This window comes from Neovison vison, chromosome 4, assembly GCF_020171115.1.
Source record: "Neovison vison isolate M4711 chromosome 4, ASM_NN_V1, whole genome shotgun sequence".
Classification (NCBI taxonomy): Eukaryota; Metazoa; Chordata; class Mammalia; order Carnivora; family Mustelidae; genus Neogale; species Neogale vison.
The window spans coordinates 5845068-5862503 of NC_058094.1; positions in this window are offsets into that span (position 1 = coordinate 5845068).

A 17436-nucleotide genomic window follows, 5' to 3' on the forward strand; every position below is an offset into this window, starting at 1 on the left:
GAGACTCTCTAGCAGACTCCAAGCTGAGCACAGAGTCCAGTGCGGGGCCAAATCCCAGGACCCTGAGATCATGACCATAGCTGAAACCAAGAATCAGATGCTTTATCGACAGAGCCACCCAGGTGCCCCCTGAACCTGTTTCTTTATTGAATGGCTGAGGTTAATGATACCTCATCTATGGAGTTTAGAATAGGTTACAGAGTGGCAATCAATAGGCAAATAATAAACACAAGCAGGTTTTATTCTTGTTTTACAATGTTTTCTTCAGGTTTTACTTTTGGCTCTGAGTGCAAAGAACCCGGACTTACCCCTGCTTTCTGCCACCATCAGCCATGTTCACACTCAACCCTCAGCCCTGTTGAAGTTTCCCTGATACTGCACACACTGCACACACTCCAACCCTATTTCTGCCCAACTGCATCCCTGTCAAGCCACGTGTTTAGAGCTACAGAGCATCATTTCATTTTTCTTTATGGAATTAATATTCTTTCTCTTGGAGAAGTGATTGATTTTCCCACCACCTGCTTCTGAATAAAAATATAAGAAATGTCTTGGCATCTGTCTTAGTCCCAATAGGGCTGCTCTAAGAAAAGTATCATAGACTATGTAGCTTAATAAAAGTTTATTTCTCACAGTTCTGGAAATTGGCAAAGATCAAGGCACCTACAAATTTGGTGTCTTATAGAAGACTGTATTTTTACACGTGGTAGGAGCTAGAGAACCTTGTGGGATTGCTTTGTGGTTTTGTTTGTTTGTTTGTTTTGTTAAGATTTTATTTATTTATTTATTTGAGAGAGAGAGTGGAGGGTGGAGCAGAGGTAGAAGAATAAGCAGACGCTGCGTTGAGCTCAGAGCCCTCTGCAGGGCTCAGTCTCACAACTGTGAGATTTTGATCCAAGCTGAAATCAAGAGTTGGATGCTTAACTGACTGAACCACCCACGTCCCAGATCTCTTTTATAAGAGCGCTGAATTTATTCATGGGAGCTCCATTCTCATGACCTAACCACTCCCCAAAGGGCCCCCCATCAAGTACCATCTTATTGGGGGTTAGGTTTCAACATAGGAACTTGAGCAATTGGGGAAGGAGACACTCAATCTACAGCATTTACATCGTTGGCAAAAAAGTAGCTCCAAATAAATTGACTGACTGATTGATTGATTTAGCATTTACTCTAAAATCCATATTAAATCACAAATCTCCTGAAGGAAAACATAACTCAAAATGCTATTTTCTGAGTACAGAAAGTTTGTGGTTTACCCTACAACCCCCAGTGGAGCATTAAGCTTACCTCACAGTATGCCTGTCTTTGAGCTGATTTTAATTTTCCGTATAAATATCACGGGTTGGGTGGCATTTCTTTTGTATTTATCTGATGTTAAGCTTTCAGTCAAAGTAATTTAGCATGTACTTCCTGAATATCTTTTTACACAATGGACTACACTAGCTGCTTAAGAAGGAATTAAAAAGAAAAATTAACCCCATCTCTGACTCTATGCTTTTATTAAACATTTGGGGGACTCTGTATTAGGCAAAAAGGGGCACAGTTAAATATCAATGTCTTAACCCTTGAGTTGCCAAGACCCGCATCAGAAAAATCACTGGGACTGCATTTAGGAGAACTCAGAGCACTGGCCTAAGAGGCAGGAAGGACATTAGCTCCAGGGCTGTCTGTACCTGTGGCTCACCAAGTATGTGACTTCTAGAAAACCAATTCATTTCTTTGTATTTTGTTTCTTTGAAAAAAAAAAGAGAGAGAAGTCAAATAAATAAAACATGAGCCAACATGTCTATTTCAAATGGAAAAATATCTTTATCATTTTAATGACATAGTCATGTTCCTCATCAATATAATTTATTAAATGGTATTGATCTAATTTTTCTGATTTAAAATAAAAACATGTACATTATAGAAAAATTTGTTGTTGAATATTAATCTTTATTTTTTTTCCAAATTTTTATTTAAATTCTAGTTAATTAACATACAGTGTAATCTGTAATCCTGGTTTCAGGAGTAGAATTCAGTGATTCATCACTTACATACAACACTGCACTTACATACAACACCTTTGTTTATCACAAGTGCCTTCTTAATGCCCATCACCCATTTAGCCCATTTCTCCACCTCCCTCCATCAACTTTTAGTTTGTTCTGTACCCTTAAGAGTCTCTTATCGCTTATCTCATCTCTCAGATGAATGTAGGGGAAGGGAATAGAAAAATATTTTGTATTTACATGTTCTGCTTTCTAGCAATAAGGACTCAAATGTTTCTGTTTCCTTCTATTTTTTTAATAGTTTGAGATATATAACCTTGAAAGGTCTTTAGAAACCTCTTTCTAATATTTCCTGTACAAGGTTCTAGTGTAACTTATACCACCTTTCTTTATTGCTGTATGTGTAAGATTTATAGTAATTTTATGAATAAATTTTTATGCATTTGATTATTTTCCTCAACAGTTTTTTTTTTTTTTTTTTCCAATTCCCCCTGTAAGTATTACCTTTAATGTGTTCAGGAGACCATTATGATGTGATTTATTTGTTTGTTTATTTATTTTTAAGATTGCATTTATTTATTTGGCAGAAAGAAAGTGAGAGCACAAGCCAGTTGAGAGACAGAGGGGGAGAAGCAGACTCCCCACTGAGCAGGGATCCTGACATAGGGCTCGATCCAAGGACCCCAGGATCATGACCTGAGCAGAAGGCAGCAGTTTAACAGACTGAGCCACTCAGGCTCCCCTATGGTGTGATTTAAAAGCAGAAAAAAAAGACAGAGGAAGACAGGAAGCAAGCTTGGGGAGTTTAAATCTGAAGTTAGTGAGTTCTGCTTCAGGGGGAAGGCTAGGTTTTAGAACTATTCCACTACCAGCCTGAAGGGACAGCGTAAGGCAGGAATTGATCTGCAAATCTGGTTCTGGAGAGCAGTCTAACTCAGAGGCAGCAGCAAGAGAGGATTCAGCTTCCAGGACTCAGAATGGAATCCGGAGGAGCACAGTGGACCCCATCAGAGCCTAAAGCCAGAGAAGATAAGAAAATTCCCAAGGTACCCCTAGATTTGCCCAGGCCCTAGAAATGATGGCCAAGGAAGCACTTTCTCAAGACTGAGTTCATTCACAAAGAACCTCTTTAAGGGAGAGTTTATTCATACAAGAAATGGGATTAATACATGGGACGGTCTCCGTGGTTTATTGGAAAGATTCAAATTTGGTAGACGTTTTTTAAACATTTTTTAAAAATTAATTAATTTATTTGAGAGAGAGGGAGCACTGGGGGAGGGGCATAGAGAGAGAATCTGCAGCAGACTCCCTGCCGAGTGCAGAGCCTGATCTGGGGACTCGGTCTCACAATCCAGAGATCATGACCTGAGCCAAAATCAAGAGTCTGATGATTAATTGACTGAGCCACCCAGACACCCCAAAATTTGGTAACCATTTAAATGATCAGCATAGTCCTAGAACACAGGAAACATTCACCAAAAACCCATTTATTCCAGGTATAATGTTATTTATTTATTTTTTTACAACTAATGCTTTTTTCCACAATTCTTCTCATTTTGTAATTATATATTTATTTGTTACCTTTTTCCGTTTTTTTTTTTTTTTTCTTCTTTGGTCTCTTGATCAGCCATTAAGCCCCATTAGGGAAGGAGCATGTCTGTTTTATTCATTAATGTTTTCTTAGTAAATGTTTGTTAAATTGGTATTAAATGAAAATTGGGATTCTCTTACTCGCCTCAATGATTTCAGTATAATTGGTTTAAACGCTAGAGCATTTCCCTGCCTCTGAGACTGAAGCTAGCTCCTCTGAACATTTGCATTTGGTCTCTACTCTGTAAGCTGCTTCTGTTTACCAAACTGCAAAGATGAAATTCCTCAAAAACCCACGCAGACCAATAAGGCTGCAAGATTGTTAACTTTTAGGAAGAGATTTCACAGCAGCATCTTGAGCCCCTCTATCATCTTGACCCGGACACCTTTCTTTACTCTCCTTCCCCTCAGGGACAGAGAACTGTTTTCTTCTCCAAGCATAAAGTTTTCCTTGCCTTTCTGGAGTCTGTTTTGATGTCCTAGGGTCATAATTTGCATTTTATTTTATTTTTATTTTTTAAATTTAATTTTATTTTTTCAGCGTTCCAAGATTCATTGTTTATGCACCACACCCAGTGCTCCATGCAATACGTGCCCTCCTTACTACCCATTTTAAATTCCCAAAGAGATTATTCTTTCTGCAAAATGAGCAGGAATGAGAAATGCGGAAGAAATGAACATGCAGGCCCCTTGCCTCGAGAGAATAGAAGGGTGCCATGGAGTGACACAGCAGTGAGTCTGTAAGGTAACAAGCACAGCGTTGATGGGGAAGGGCACAGGTGCAGAATAGACATTCAGAATATCTGAGGGCAAAGTGTGAAGCCAAGTACTTCCTAGATCCCTTGGCATAATCACTCAGCACTTCAGCTCCACGGGAAATCAAAGCCCATGGGAGAGGTCTTGATGGATATTTTTGAAATCAAAGCTATAGTCCTTCTACTTTTGAGCCAAAAGAAAGGACTTAAACACAATTAGCTTCTGGGGAATGATCCCTGGAGCAACAGCTGTGTAATTATTTGCATTTTCTCTTTGCCTTGGTAGTCATAAGTCTGGGAAATAAAATATATATTTTGTTGAATTTGTAATTTTACTGTTCTTCTTTAAGCTTTGTGTGTAATAAAATATGTACTTGCAGCATGGCCGTAGTACAATGGTCTGGAAATGTGCCACCACCTTGCCATTAATTAATGCTTTGGTCATTTAAGTTGGCTCAAGATAGATGCTCCATAATGTTAGGTGAATGAACAAGTATGAATGAAGGCAGCAGATGCTGATTCATCAGAATTCTATTTGTTATAATAATATTTGACCTATGAAGTTGTAATCGATACAAAATCCTACAGGCACCATATAGAGATTTCATCTCTTCTTGAATTAATATGTTATAAAACAGGGGCTAGAAAGCTTTATTTATGTATACCACTAATTCAAAGGGAAAACAAGTCCACTGAAGGGAGAAATGACAAAGCGACTTGTTATAGCTAGTTTTTAAAGAAACATTTGGAGTTTCCTACTCACTTGCTTTTTAAAAATAATATAATTTAACAGACACCTATTAATCATCTGCTACAAGCTTGAAACTGCAGCAAGACAAATGGAAATAGCTAAAGGAGACACATTGATATCAGAAATTCAACCATGGTTTAATAAATAAATACATACATATTATATATATTATATATATTATATATATGCATAACATATACATATGATATATACCAATAATGCATGATATATGTAATGTGTATATGTAATATATGATATATGTGTTACATATGTGTATATATAATGTATGTGAATAAGATATAATATATTTTATATATTATATACAATGTATACATAATATATGTGTATAATATGTATATATTATTATATATTGCACATATAATATATATAGTATGCATATTATGTTTGTACAGTATATAGACATATATAAAATATGCATATATGTATATTATATTAATAAACATATACATTACAAACACATATAATAGATGAAGGGATAAACAACTAGGTAAGAACATTCTTAAGTTTTTGATAATTCTTATTTATATAAATGGAACACATTCAAATTATTAACAAAATCTAATATAAATTTGTAATTTTCTGCAGGTTTCTCTGACTTACCTTATATTCCAGGAATTATGAACTACCTGACCAGACCTAGACTTTATACCTCTATGCAGTCAATCCCATATTGCCATTTAACTCACCACAGTTACAGATCACTCTACTGGATTTATACAAATACAGATCCAGAATTATATCTACTTTTCACATAGTTTCTAAATGTTAGTGTACCTTTGTTTTTTCTTGCCAGATTCTGAGCTCTTTTAAATGAGGAACAGGATCTTGTTTGGTCCACACCAACAAGCACTCATTAGATTGATGGACCAAAAACACAGGCTGGTTACAATTTGATGAGTGTTTGAGAGCATATATGGGACTTCACACTTATGCACTTCTCTATAGATAATACTATACATGCATCTGCTTTATATAGCTAGTAAAAATTCAGTATTTATTTAAAAAAGAACATTACAGAGACTAGTTTTATGTACAAGAAGAGCATTAAGGTGTTGAATTTGAATATGAAGAGTCAAAACCTTCCACTTAATGATTCCATCCCACAATGGAACAGACTTCATAAAGGACAAAAGAATATCTGGGTAACTGCCAATAGTTCCCACTATAAAGGATCTCTGTCACTCCACAGGCTGTCCAGTTTGTTGGCATAGAATTTTTCATAGTATTCTCTTATAATCCTTTGTATTTCATGGTGTCAGTTTAGATTTTTCTTGTTTGTTGAGGTAGGCCTGTGTTGTGAGAAACTTCTGCCTTAGAACTGTTCTTGCTGCATCCCAAAGATTTTGGACCGTTGTGTTTTCATTTTCATTTGTCTCCATGTACTTTTCGATTTCCTCTTTGATTTCTTGGCTAACCCATTCATTGTTTAGTAGCATCTCATTTAACCTCCATGTATTTATGTTCTTTCCCAATTTTTTTCTTATAGTTGGTTTATGGTCAGAAAAGATGCATGACATAACTTTGATCATTTTGAATTTTTTGAGACTTGTTTTGTGGCCAGTATGTGATTTATTCTGGAGAATGTCCCATATGACCTTGAAAATAATGTGTGTTCTGCTGTTTTAGGATGGAAAGCTCTCAATATATCTGTGAGATCCATCTGTTCTAGTCTGTCATTCAAAGTCACTGTTTCCTTGTGGATTTTCTGTTTGGATGATCTATCCATCAATGCAAATGGGGTGCTAAAGTCCCTTACTATTACTGTATTATTATTATCCATTGCTTCCTTTATGTTTGTTATTAGCTGCTTTATGTATTTGAGTGCTCCCATGTTAGGAGCATAAATATTTGGAATTGTTGTATCTTCTTGTTGAATTGTTTCTTTTATGATTATATTTTGTCCTTCTTTTTCTCTTGTTACCGTCTTTGTTTTAAACTCTAGTTTGAGTTAATTGAGTCCAATAAGAATTGCTACTCCAGCTTTCTTTTCAAATCCATTTACATGATAAGTGCTTTTCCATTCCTTCATTTTCAATCTGTATGTGTCTGTAGGTCAAATGAGTCTCTTGTATACAGCATATAGATAAAAAAGATTTGCTTTTTTTATCAACTCCTTCATCCTATGTCTTTTGATTAGGCAGTTAGTCCATTTGCAATCAAAATAATTATTGGTAAGTATATACTTATTGACATTTTGTTACTTTTTTATGAGGTTTTTTAAGTTTTTATTTTTGTTTTTGTTTTTATAGTTCTTCTCTCTGCCTTTCCTCTGTTGCTCTCCTCTGTCTTGGTTTTCTGGCTTTCTTTAGTTATACACTTGGATTCCTTGCTCTTTATCTTTTGCATATCTGTTACTGGGTTTGTTTTTTGTTTTTGTTTTGGTTTTGGTTTTGCATGAGAACACAGATGTTTATTGTATTATTCTTTATATTCCAGATATATATTTAAGTATATTTTTTGGTATGCATGAAACATATCATTATGATTGTGGCTGCCATTATGTTTGCATATGGCATCTTCTGCATATAGCAGTCTGTATTAAGTTGATGGTCACTTAAGTTTGAACACATTCTTTACTCTTCTCCCCAGCAGCATTTTAGGTATATGGTTTCATAGTTTACATCCTTTTATTTTGTGAATCCTTGACTGACTTTTTGGATATGCTTAACTTTACCGCTTTGGGGCTTCCTACTTTTTTTACCCCAAATTTTGGTCTTTTCCACTGAAGGAGTCCCCTGTGACATTTCTTGTAGGACTGGTTTAATGGTGACAAAGTTCTTTAAATTTGTTTGATAAACTCTTTATCTATCCTTCTGTTCTAAATGATGGTCTTGCTAGATAGAGTATTCTTGGTTGCAGGTTTTTTCCTTAAAGCACTTTGAATATATTATACCACTTTCTTCTGACCTGCAAAGTTTCTGCTGAAAAGTCAGCTGATAACCAATAGCCAATAGGGTTTCCTTTGTCTGTAATTGTTTTTTTCTCTTGCTTTTAAAACTCTCTATTTAGCACATGTTTCCACTTTAATTACTATGTGTCTTGGTAGAAACCTCCTAGGGTTGATTTTGCTGGGAGAGTTCTGTGCTTCCTGGATTTGGATTTCTGCTTCTTTTCCCAGATTCAGAATTTTTTCAGCTTTATTTCTTCAAATAAAAATTCTGCTCCCTTTTCTCTTTCCCCTCCTCCCAGGATCCCTTTAATGAAAATGTTATTATGCTTAATGAAGTCACTATTTTCATTTATTATTATTTTTTCCTTTTCTCCTGTTCAGCTTGATTGCTTTCCATTACTTCTTCCTCGGGGTCACTGATCCATTCTTCTTCTTCCTTTACTCTACTGTTTATTCCACTGAGTGTACATTTAATTTCAGTTATTAAGTACTTCATCTCAAGTCTAGTGAGTATCTTTATGACTATTATTTAAATTCTCTATCAGGCATATTACTTATCTCCATTTTTTTAACTTCTTGCTGTGATTTTGTCCTATTGTTCCAGCCCACTTATTGTAAATAATATCTCTGTGGTGACATCAGAGGTACAAAGTTGCATAAACTGAATCTGTTTTTAGCTTTCCTTTCATTTTCCATTAATTTGTTTATTTCAATGTATGCTAAACTGCACTGTCTTTACTTAATTTCCTAAGTCTTGAGGATATCTTAATTTTTATTCAACAGAGTTCATGCTATTCTTTTCCAGTTATATGTTTACACTGTTTGCAAACAGTATCCAAATATGTTTACAAATCACCTACTACATGCCAGTAACTATTATAAGCACATGGGCCATATCATGCAACAAAACAGACAAAACTTTCCATTCTTGCTGCTCTTATGTTCTAAAGTGTATGGAAGAACAGGCCACAACAGTACATTGCTAGTGCCCATGATAGTAATAATACAAAAAATAAGATGCATTCTAGAAAATATTAGAAAGTAAAGAAGGCTACAAAAAATATAGGTAAGAGAATGTGGGATAAACATGGTCTGGTGGGTAGGGTTTAAATTTATAGTAATTCATACTTCCTATTAGTATTCTAATTAGCTTGCCTGATTTTTGAAACTTTGCTAACATTTTAATAAAAATGGGATTGATATTTTTATATCAAGGGAAAAGATATTTTAACATGATTACACCAGCTAATCTAAAACCTTGTTTTATTCATCTTTTATTTGAGATTTTGTTTGTTTTATTTTGTTTTGCTTTTAATGGCTATCACTTAAGTATTAGAATTTTCCTGATGGAGGTGTAACCTGTCTCATTCCTGGGTACTTGGTGTGTGTTTTGTTTTGTTTTTTTAGAGATTTTAGTTTATATATATATATATATTTTTTTGCTAATTATTGCTGGTATGTGAAAAGATACTTGATTTTTATCATATCTCAATCTTGTTAAACTCTAATAATGACATGAATATGTAGATCTTAAAAATCTTTGTATAGGGGCGCCTGGGTGGCTCAGTGGGTTAAAGCCTCTGCCTTTGGCTCAGGTCATGATTTCAGGGTCCTGGATCGAGGGGCTCTATGATCAGCAGGGAGATTGCTTCCCCCTCTCTCTCTGCCTGCCTCTCTGCCTACTTATGATCTCTCTCTCTCTCTCTCTGTCAAATAAATAAATAAATAAAATCTTTAGAAAAAAATCTCTGTAAAATATGATATTTCTTACATTTCTTTCAAATCAATTTTTATATCATTCATTCATGCTTTACCATCATGTCTTGAACCTTCTACACTGTATTAAAAGACAGTTGTGAGAACACACACCTTTTCTTATTTCCAAAACTTTAAAAAGATTTCAACATTTCACATTTAAATGTAATGATTACTGTATTTTTTTAAGATTTAGATTTTAAAAATTGTATTCTGTATTAGTGTTCTCTAGAGGAACAGAACAAATTACATATATAGTCTGAGCTTGTGTGTGTATATATATATATTAACTAAAACAATGTATGTATATAGTGTATACATATTTCATGAGTCTGTGTGTGTGTGTGTGTGTGTGTGAAGGAGAAAGAAAGATAAAAAAAAAATAGCTTATACAATTGTGAAGACTGGCAGGTCTGATACCTGTAGAGCAAGCTAGCAGATTGAAGACCCAGGAAAGAGTTGATGTTTAGTTCAAATCTAAAGGCAGAAATGCAGGCAGAATTTTTTTCTGTGGGGGGAATCTCAGTCTCACTCTCTCATTTTTATTATGTTATGTTAGTCACCACATAATACATCATTAGTTTTTGTTGTTGTTGTTGTTGTTGTTTTAATGGCGTTGTGTTAGTCACCATACAGGACATCATCAGTTTTTGATGTAGTGTTCTATGATTCATTGTTTGCACATAACACCCAAGGCTCCAAGCAATCTATGCTCTCCTTAATACCTATCACCAGGCTCACCCTTCCCCCATGCCCCCTTTTAAAACTCTCCATTTGTGTCCCTGAGTCCATAGTCTCTCATGGTGCTTCTCTCCCTCTGATTTCCCCCCTTCACTTTTCCTTTCCTTCTCCTAATGTCCTCCATGCTATTCCTTATGTTCCACAAATAAGCGAAACTATATGATAATAGTGTTTCTCTGTTTCTCTGATTCACTTACTCTCCTCCAGTTCCATTCGTGTTGATGCAAATGTTGGGTATTCAACCTTTCTGATAGCTGAGTCATATTCCATTGTATATATGGACCACATCTTCTGTTCAGTCTTTCTTTCTTAAGACCTATAACTGATTAGATAATGCCCAGCCACATTACGGAGGGTGATCTGTTTTACTCAAAGTCAGCTTATTTAATTTACATTCAATTACATCTAAAAAATACCCTCATAGCAACATATAGGGTGGTTTTTGATCAAACCACTGCATAGTCTGGCAATAGCCTCACCAAGCTAACACATAAAATGAATCATCATTCTTCATTCCAGATCAACTAAACATATATATTTCTTTGTCGGGGCCAGCGTGACAAATCGACCAGGAACGTGAGGGTAAAAGGATGGTGAAAAGAAATTAAGAGACAAAGAGATGGGGTCAGGAGGAGCACTGAGGAGATTGTCCAACAGGGCCAATTTTATTCAAGGCTGTGAGGCATTATATAGTTATCAGAAACAATTATAAGGAAGTATGTATTTTTGGTTGATTGCTCATACACACGTAACATTTACATGAAACCTCTCAAGCTCTTACAAAGCCCATTTCCCAAGCACTGGTAGCGGATCTTCTGATGCCAGAAACTTTTGTCTACTTAGCTAATCTTTAACTAGCAATTCACGAGTTTACAATGGTGCAATTTATAATCCGTGCAAGTACAGGATAATCTTGTAACAGTTAAATGTGCAGCCCAGTTTTGCCTCTAATACGTGCAGGCAGTCACGTCAGCGAGTTTTAGGGTCCATAGCTCAGGCTCTTTCTCAAGCACAACTCAACTGATATTCAGGAGGCACGGGTCAGGGCCTGGTTTGATCCCCTGCTTCTAGCTGGGTCCGTGGCTGCATACATCTCTTTAACAACTGACAATCAATTTATTTAAAAGTTTGATTTAGGGTTGCCTGGGTGGCTCAGTGTGTTAAAGCCTCTGCCTTCGGCTCAGGTCATGATCCTGGGGTCCTGGGATCGAGCCCCACATCAGGCTCTCTGCTCAGCAGGGAGCCTGCTTCCTCCTCACTCTCTCTGCCTGCCTCTCTGCCTACTTGTGATCTCTGTCTGTCAAATGGATAAATAAAATCTTAAAAAAAAAAAAGTTCGATTTAAGCACCAGCAAAAGTGACTTCAACCTCAACTCCTAACTCAATATGGAGGGAGGCATTTGCTTAAGTCTTAGAAGCATGGGACAATCAATGATTCACTTGTTGGTCCTGACATGAAAACAAACCCGTTTTAGGACCCTGCCACGGGGAGTTTTTCTTGTGTGATTCTCAGAGTCTTGGTGAACATCCAAACTGGTCTTTTCTCTTTGGAGATTCCTTTCCTTTTTGCTCCTGAGGATAAGTCAGCCCATACTTTCTCCAAAGATTTTCTGTTGTGACTGGTTAGAGTAATTCTGATTCTGTGAGTCACCACCTCTGGTGTCTTTCTGGTATCTTTAAAAGCCATGTCTGTGCTGAGGTTTCCTGATCAACTTGTTCCACAAGGAGAATGAACATCAGTGAGGCAGGAGAAGAAGCGGACTGACCTCTCCAGAGGTCCACTGTAGCGAAGAGTGTCTTCCTCTGGGAGATTAAGTGTATTCAATAAGAATGAACTTCATTAAAATTTTTTCTGCATCTATTCAGATAAAATTATGTTTGTTCATTTTAATCCAAATAAATGGTAAATTCTATTCATAGATTTTTCTAATGCTAAATTTAATTTGGATTCCAGAACAAACCCACATTTTTAATTAAATCCATATATCAGTAGATGGATATATAGATTGACTTGCCAACATTCTGTTTTGGACTACTGTCTCTAAGTTAATGTGTAACGTTGGGCAGCAGATTTTCATTTCTTGTCTTGTTCTTATAGGTTTCAGTATGAAGGTAATGTATAAAACTCATAAATCTCAAAATGAGATAAGAAATATTCTTACTTATTCTATTCTTTCCAAATGCATATGTGCACTCAGAATTATTTCTTGAAAGTTTGGTAGGGTTTTCTGATAAAGTCATGCATGACAGGAGTTTTCTACCTGGAAAGACTTTTAACTATTCAATCAGTTACTTCAGTTTGTATAGTATCAAGGCTTTATATTAATTTTTGAGTCAGAATGTTAGAACTTCATGGATTTTTGTTTCTGGTTTTTTTTGTTTTTTTTTTTTTTTTTTAAGATTTATTTGCTTATTTGAGAGAGAGACAGCAGGGGAAAGGCAGAGGGAAAAGGAGAGGAGTAGACTGCCTGCTGATATCAGAGCCCAATGTGGGGTTCAGTCTTGACACTGAGACTATGACCTGAGCCCAAATCAAGAGTTGGCCACTGATCTGACTAAACCACCCAGGTGCCCCACAACTTTATGTTTGTTTTTAAAAACTTCTCATTTCATACAAGTTTTCTAATTTATTGGTTAAGGATTTCTTAATAACGTCATTAAAATACCTTAATTCAATCTGTGACATATGCAGTTATTAGATTATGACTGGATAAAACTATTTGCTTCACATTCCTTGATGGGTAGAAAACAGGACAGGGAGTAAATGCTTGGCCTCAAGCATGGTTGCCTGAGGTTATTATTATTATTATTATTTTTAATTTGAGTACAGTTGACACACAATGTTGCATTAGTTTCAGGTGTACAGCATTGTGATTCAATGACTCTGTTATGTTATGCTGTGCTCACTGCCAGCTTAGCCACCATCTGTCACCAAATAGCACTATTACAATACCACTGACTGTATTCCCTACAGTGTTCATTTTATTCCCAAGACTTCCAGTTATGGAATGAATAAGTCCTGCAGCTAATTTTATTCATTCTTTGTTCTGTCCATTTCAAGAACCTTCTAGGGAATTAAAGTTGAATTTTCTCCCAACTTACTATTCTCCTCCTTCAGAAGAGTTTACTAGTTGACCATGGGCTTATTTGATAAGCTCAGTGGGGTTTCAAGAACAAACATTAGGGGAACTGTCATAGATGAAGCAGTTCCTTCCTCTGAAACTTATTTCAAAGGCAGCTATAACATCTTCTTCTAACATTTTACCCTTTTGGGATTATATTATAAAATGCTCCTGAAGTTTTCTGTAGTGGTGAGAGGGAAAGACAGACATTCATTGAGCCGTGTTTCTCTACTGAAGATGAGTGGTCTAACCTCTTCTGAATTTCCTTTAGAACAACCGAACTTCACACAGGGCACACTTTTCTTATATTCTCTGAACTGGTTTCCGTATATTAAGCATGACAGGTCAGAGCTTGCACATCCTTCTAGAAATCAGGCTGAATGCTCACTGGCTGACTAGATCAGGATCTTCAATAATAAAAGGTTTACAGCAGCATGGGACTTTGTCTTCTTTGTCTTCTTTGTTTCTGGCTGTACATAAAGCATCTAAACAGTTGCAGAAACATGGTAAGACACTCAAGAAATAATTTTTGAAGAATGACTGAATGGATGAAAACACTAAAGACATGGCATTTACCATATATGGGTCCAGAGATATAGATTTAGGGAATATTGCAGGAAGCCCATTTTTTGTCTCAGATATAAACCTGTTCTGTGATCCTGACTTGTTAGTAATACAACAGATATGGATTTTGAATTATTATCAGTCTCAAAAGTATATTCTCAAATGATTCAAAATCCAGAAGAGAGATTGATACTTTGGATTCTGAAATATCACCAAAAAATTCTAGGCAAGTCATGAAAGTCATAAAAAGGAGATTTAATTCATTAGGCCAGAACATGAAGTATGTGCGGATATAATACAACAAATGAATGCTAATTTAAAAAAAAAAAAAAGAAACCAACAATAAAACAAAGCAAAACACCCCCCCAAACACAAAAAATGACCTTCCTCAAATATATCAGAACTTTTCCTGATACGGAGACAAATACCCAGAGATATTAGTGTCGCAATTTATTTAGGTGACAGAGCTATTTGGTATCATATTTGGGACAAGAACTTACTACAACTGACACCTGCCTTATTCTGAATGACTTTTGTAGGATTTTAAATATATATATATATATATAGAGAGAGAGAGAGAGAGCCACTATTTTTTTACAAGTAACAAATAAGATATATATATATCTTATTATATATATTTGTAAAAAATAATAGCTCAAAAGTGCTTCACACTGTTCTCAAGAAATGACACATGAGGCTTTATTCACATAATCTATGAAGCAGCATGAACTGTCATGGTGGCAGGAAACTTTCCAAGCGCCAGTGCAATTTAAGGATAGAGATTTATGTCATTTGCTTTGCATGAGAATTCTAACTGCCCCATATTTATAGTGTGTAACTTGGGAAATTCACTTCATTTTTCTGAGGCTGTTTTCTCATTTGTAAAATTGTTTTAAGACCACTTACCTTGCATCGGGAATGAGGGGGTTAAAAGTACTGAGGTAACACATACATGAATGCTGAACCCCCCCAGAGAGAACCTCTGGAACACCTCTGGATGAGGTCCATGCAAATTCTAAGTAGACATTTGCCTCTGGTTTCCTCTCTGTTTACAACAAGGACTAAAACTTGGAGTATTAAGAAGGAGGGAAATAGAAGGAGCTGGAGAGGACTAGAAAATATTTATATTTTATGCTCCGAGTCAGTATTTTTTCAACTGTTGCCCATCTAGTATCTCCAGCAATCAGAAGTAGTTGGGGGATGATTCAAGATGAATGTTTCTTCATTTCCTTTGTACCCTTCAAGCCACTTACGTAGAAAACCCTACCATAGGCAGGGACCATGGAATATTCCAGAGACATGGAAGAGATGGGGGAAAAGATGGAGTTTGTGCCTACCATGTCATAAAATGGAGGAACTTATTTATCATACAATCAATAGAGAGTTAATAAAGGGATTTTTAAAGTAAGAAAGTGCAAGATTATGTTTTCATGATCATTCAAAATTAAGCAAAAACATTTTTAATATTTCTATGCTATTGTTGTTGAGCAATGATTTACTTGAGCTACAAAGACAAGAAGCATAAATGCACAGAGACAGTGGTGGTAAATGAAGTGCCCTGAGTCCAAGCTTACGTCCTGCATTTATATTATTTGTAGTTATGCCATGCAGGTCTCATCTGCTCAGTTAAACATACAGACCTGTATTGAATTCCACCAAGCAGCAGTTTCTCTTCTTGGCAGTGCAAATTGGAAAATTGGATTTTCCTTTGCATTCTAACCTGCTTCAAAATTTATTTTGTATTTAGACCCTTTATATAATTATTACTATCATCATTATTTAGCAACTTTTGCTAAATCTATTAATGAGAAATGTGTATTTTCCATGTGAGTGCTCCGTTAGGACTATTAGGGATGATTATTGCTGGAAGCACAGTGTAAAGGTATGAGTCAGGCTGGTCTTTGCACTGTGGTCATGTTTAGAGCTCTGGGCAACCAGGGCAGGGGATGTGGTGGGGATAAAGCAACACAGAGGAAAAGAAGGAATATCAGATCAAGGCATAGAAGAGCAGAGTATCTAATCCCAGTGTTGATCAAAGTAGCTGTATCATTTCAGGGGAGAAGAATCTGAGTTTAACTACCACATCTTCAACAGTAACCCTTGGGAGAAAAACAAACAAACAAACAAAAAAAGGCATTGTCTCCTAGCTTTCCTTCTCAAAAGCTTAATAAACCAGAACAAGATTTTGGGGATAGTGAAATTTCCACAGCATACAACTCTCTTCATAACTGTGACTTCTGGAACACTCAGGAGCCAGTTTCATGTACATATGCCAACTTCTAGCACTTTAGGGTCCCTAAATTTATAGAATCAAAGACACCGTACAGGTCTTCTAGTCCAGCGGTATAAAAAAGGTAAGCCTCAGTAACTTTAGGGATTCTTGTGTTTTCTTCAAAAAAAAAAAAAAAACTGGTAAGAAAATAAATTCATAGAAGAATTCAAGAAGTTGAATCTACCTTTTTTGATGAGTTATTTAGAGAGTAAGATTATATGAAACTTTACAAATCGGAATGGTAAGAAGCCATAACTTCCTGGGTATGTCTCTCACTTTTGCTTGTTTTTAAATGTTATGCTTCTTCAGATTAATGCAGTTTTAAAATGTGTTTTAATCAGGTGTAAACTGTATGAATAAAGAAGGGGGTCAAATTGAGCTAATAATCACATACAACAGAGACATAGTGGATGAGATCTTCAATGAGAAACATTAATTCTCTGATACAAAAAGTTAATAGCAATATGGGCTAGATGCTCATAAAAATATTTTAAATAAGACTTAAATTCTTTTCTTTTGAGGATGCAGCTAACAAAGAAAAAAATCCCACTTAGCTAAAACACTAACAGAACAGAGTTACACAGATGTTTTATCAGCAGTTACTCAAAATCAAGTGAATGAACTCACTTTGGAAAGGCAGGGCCTCAGCATTACTATTTTTTATAAGTCTAAATAAGGTTTCTGGCTAGGATATGCAACAGAGGTGGCTAGAGTACAGAACTGAAGGAGGTCCTCACTCTCACAACCCTGCTCACACAACCCTGAGAAAGGCAGTCACCCAAGCATCTCTCTTGCCCCACCCTAGTCCTGGTCCTGCTCTGGAGGAGATGTCAGTCATGCAATGAAACTGTAAATTCTGACTCAAATTTAAAGAGATGCATAACAAAGATATGCATCAAAACGATAAATAAAAACAAATTTTGGATAATGACATATATTCAGATCGCTGAGGTTACAAACACATTATTGAACATTTCATAG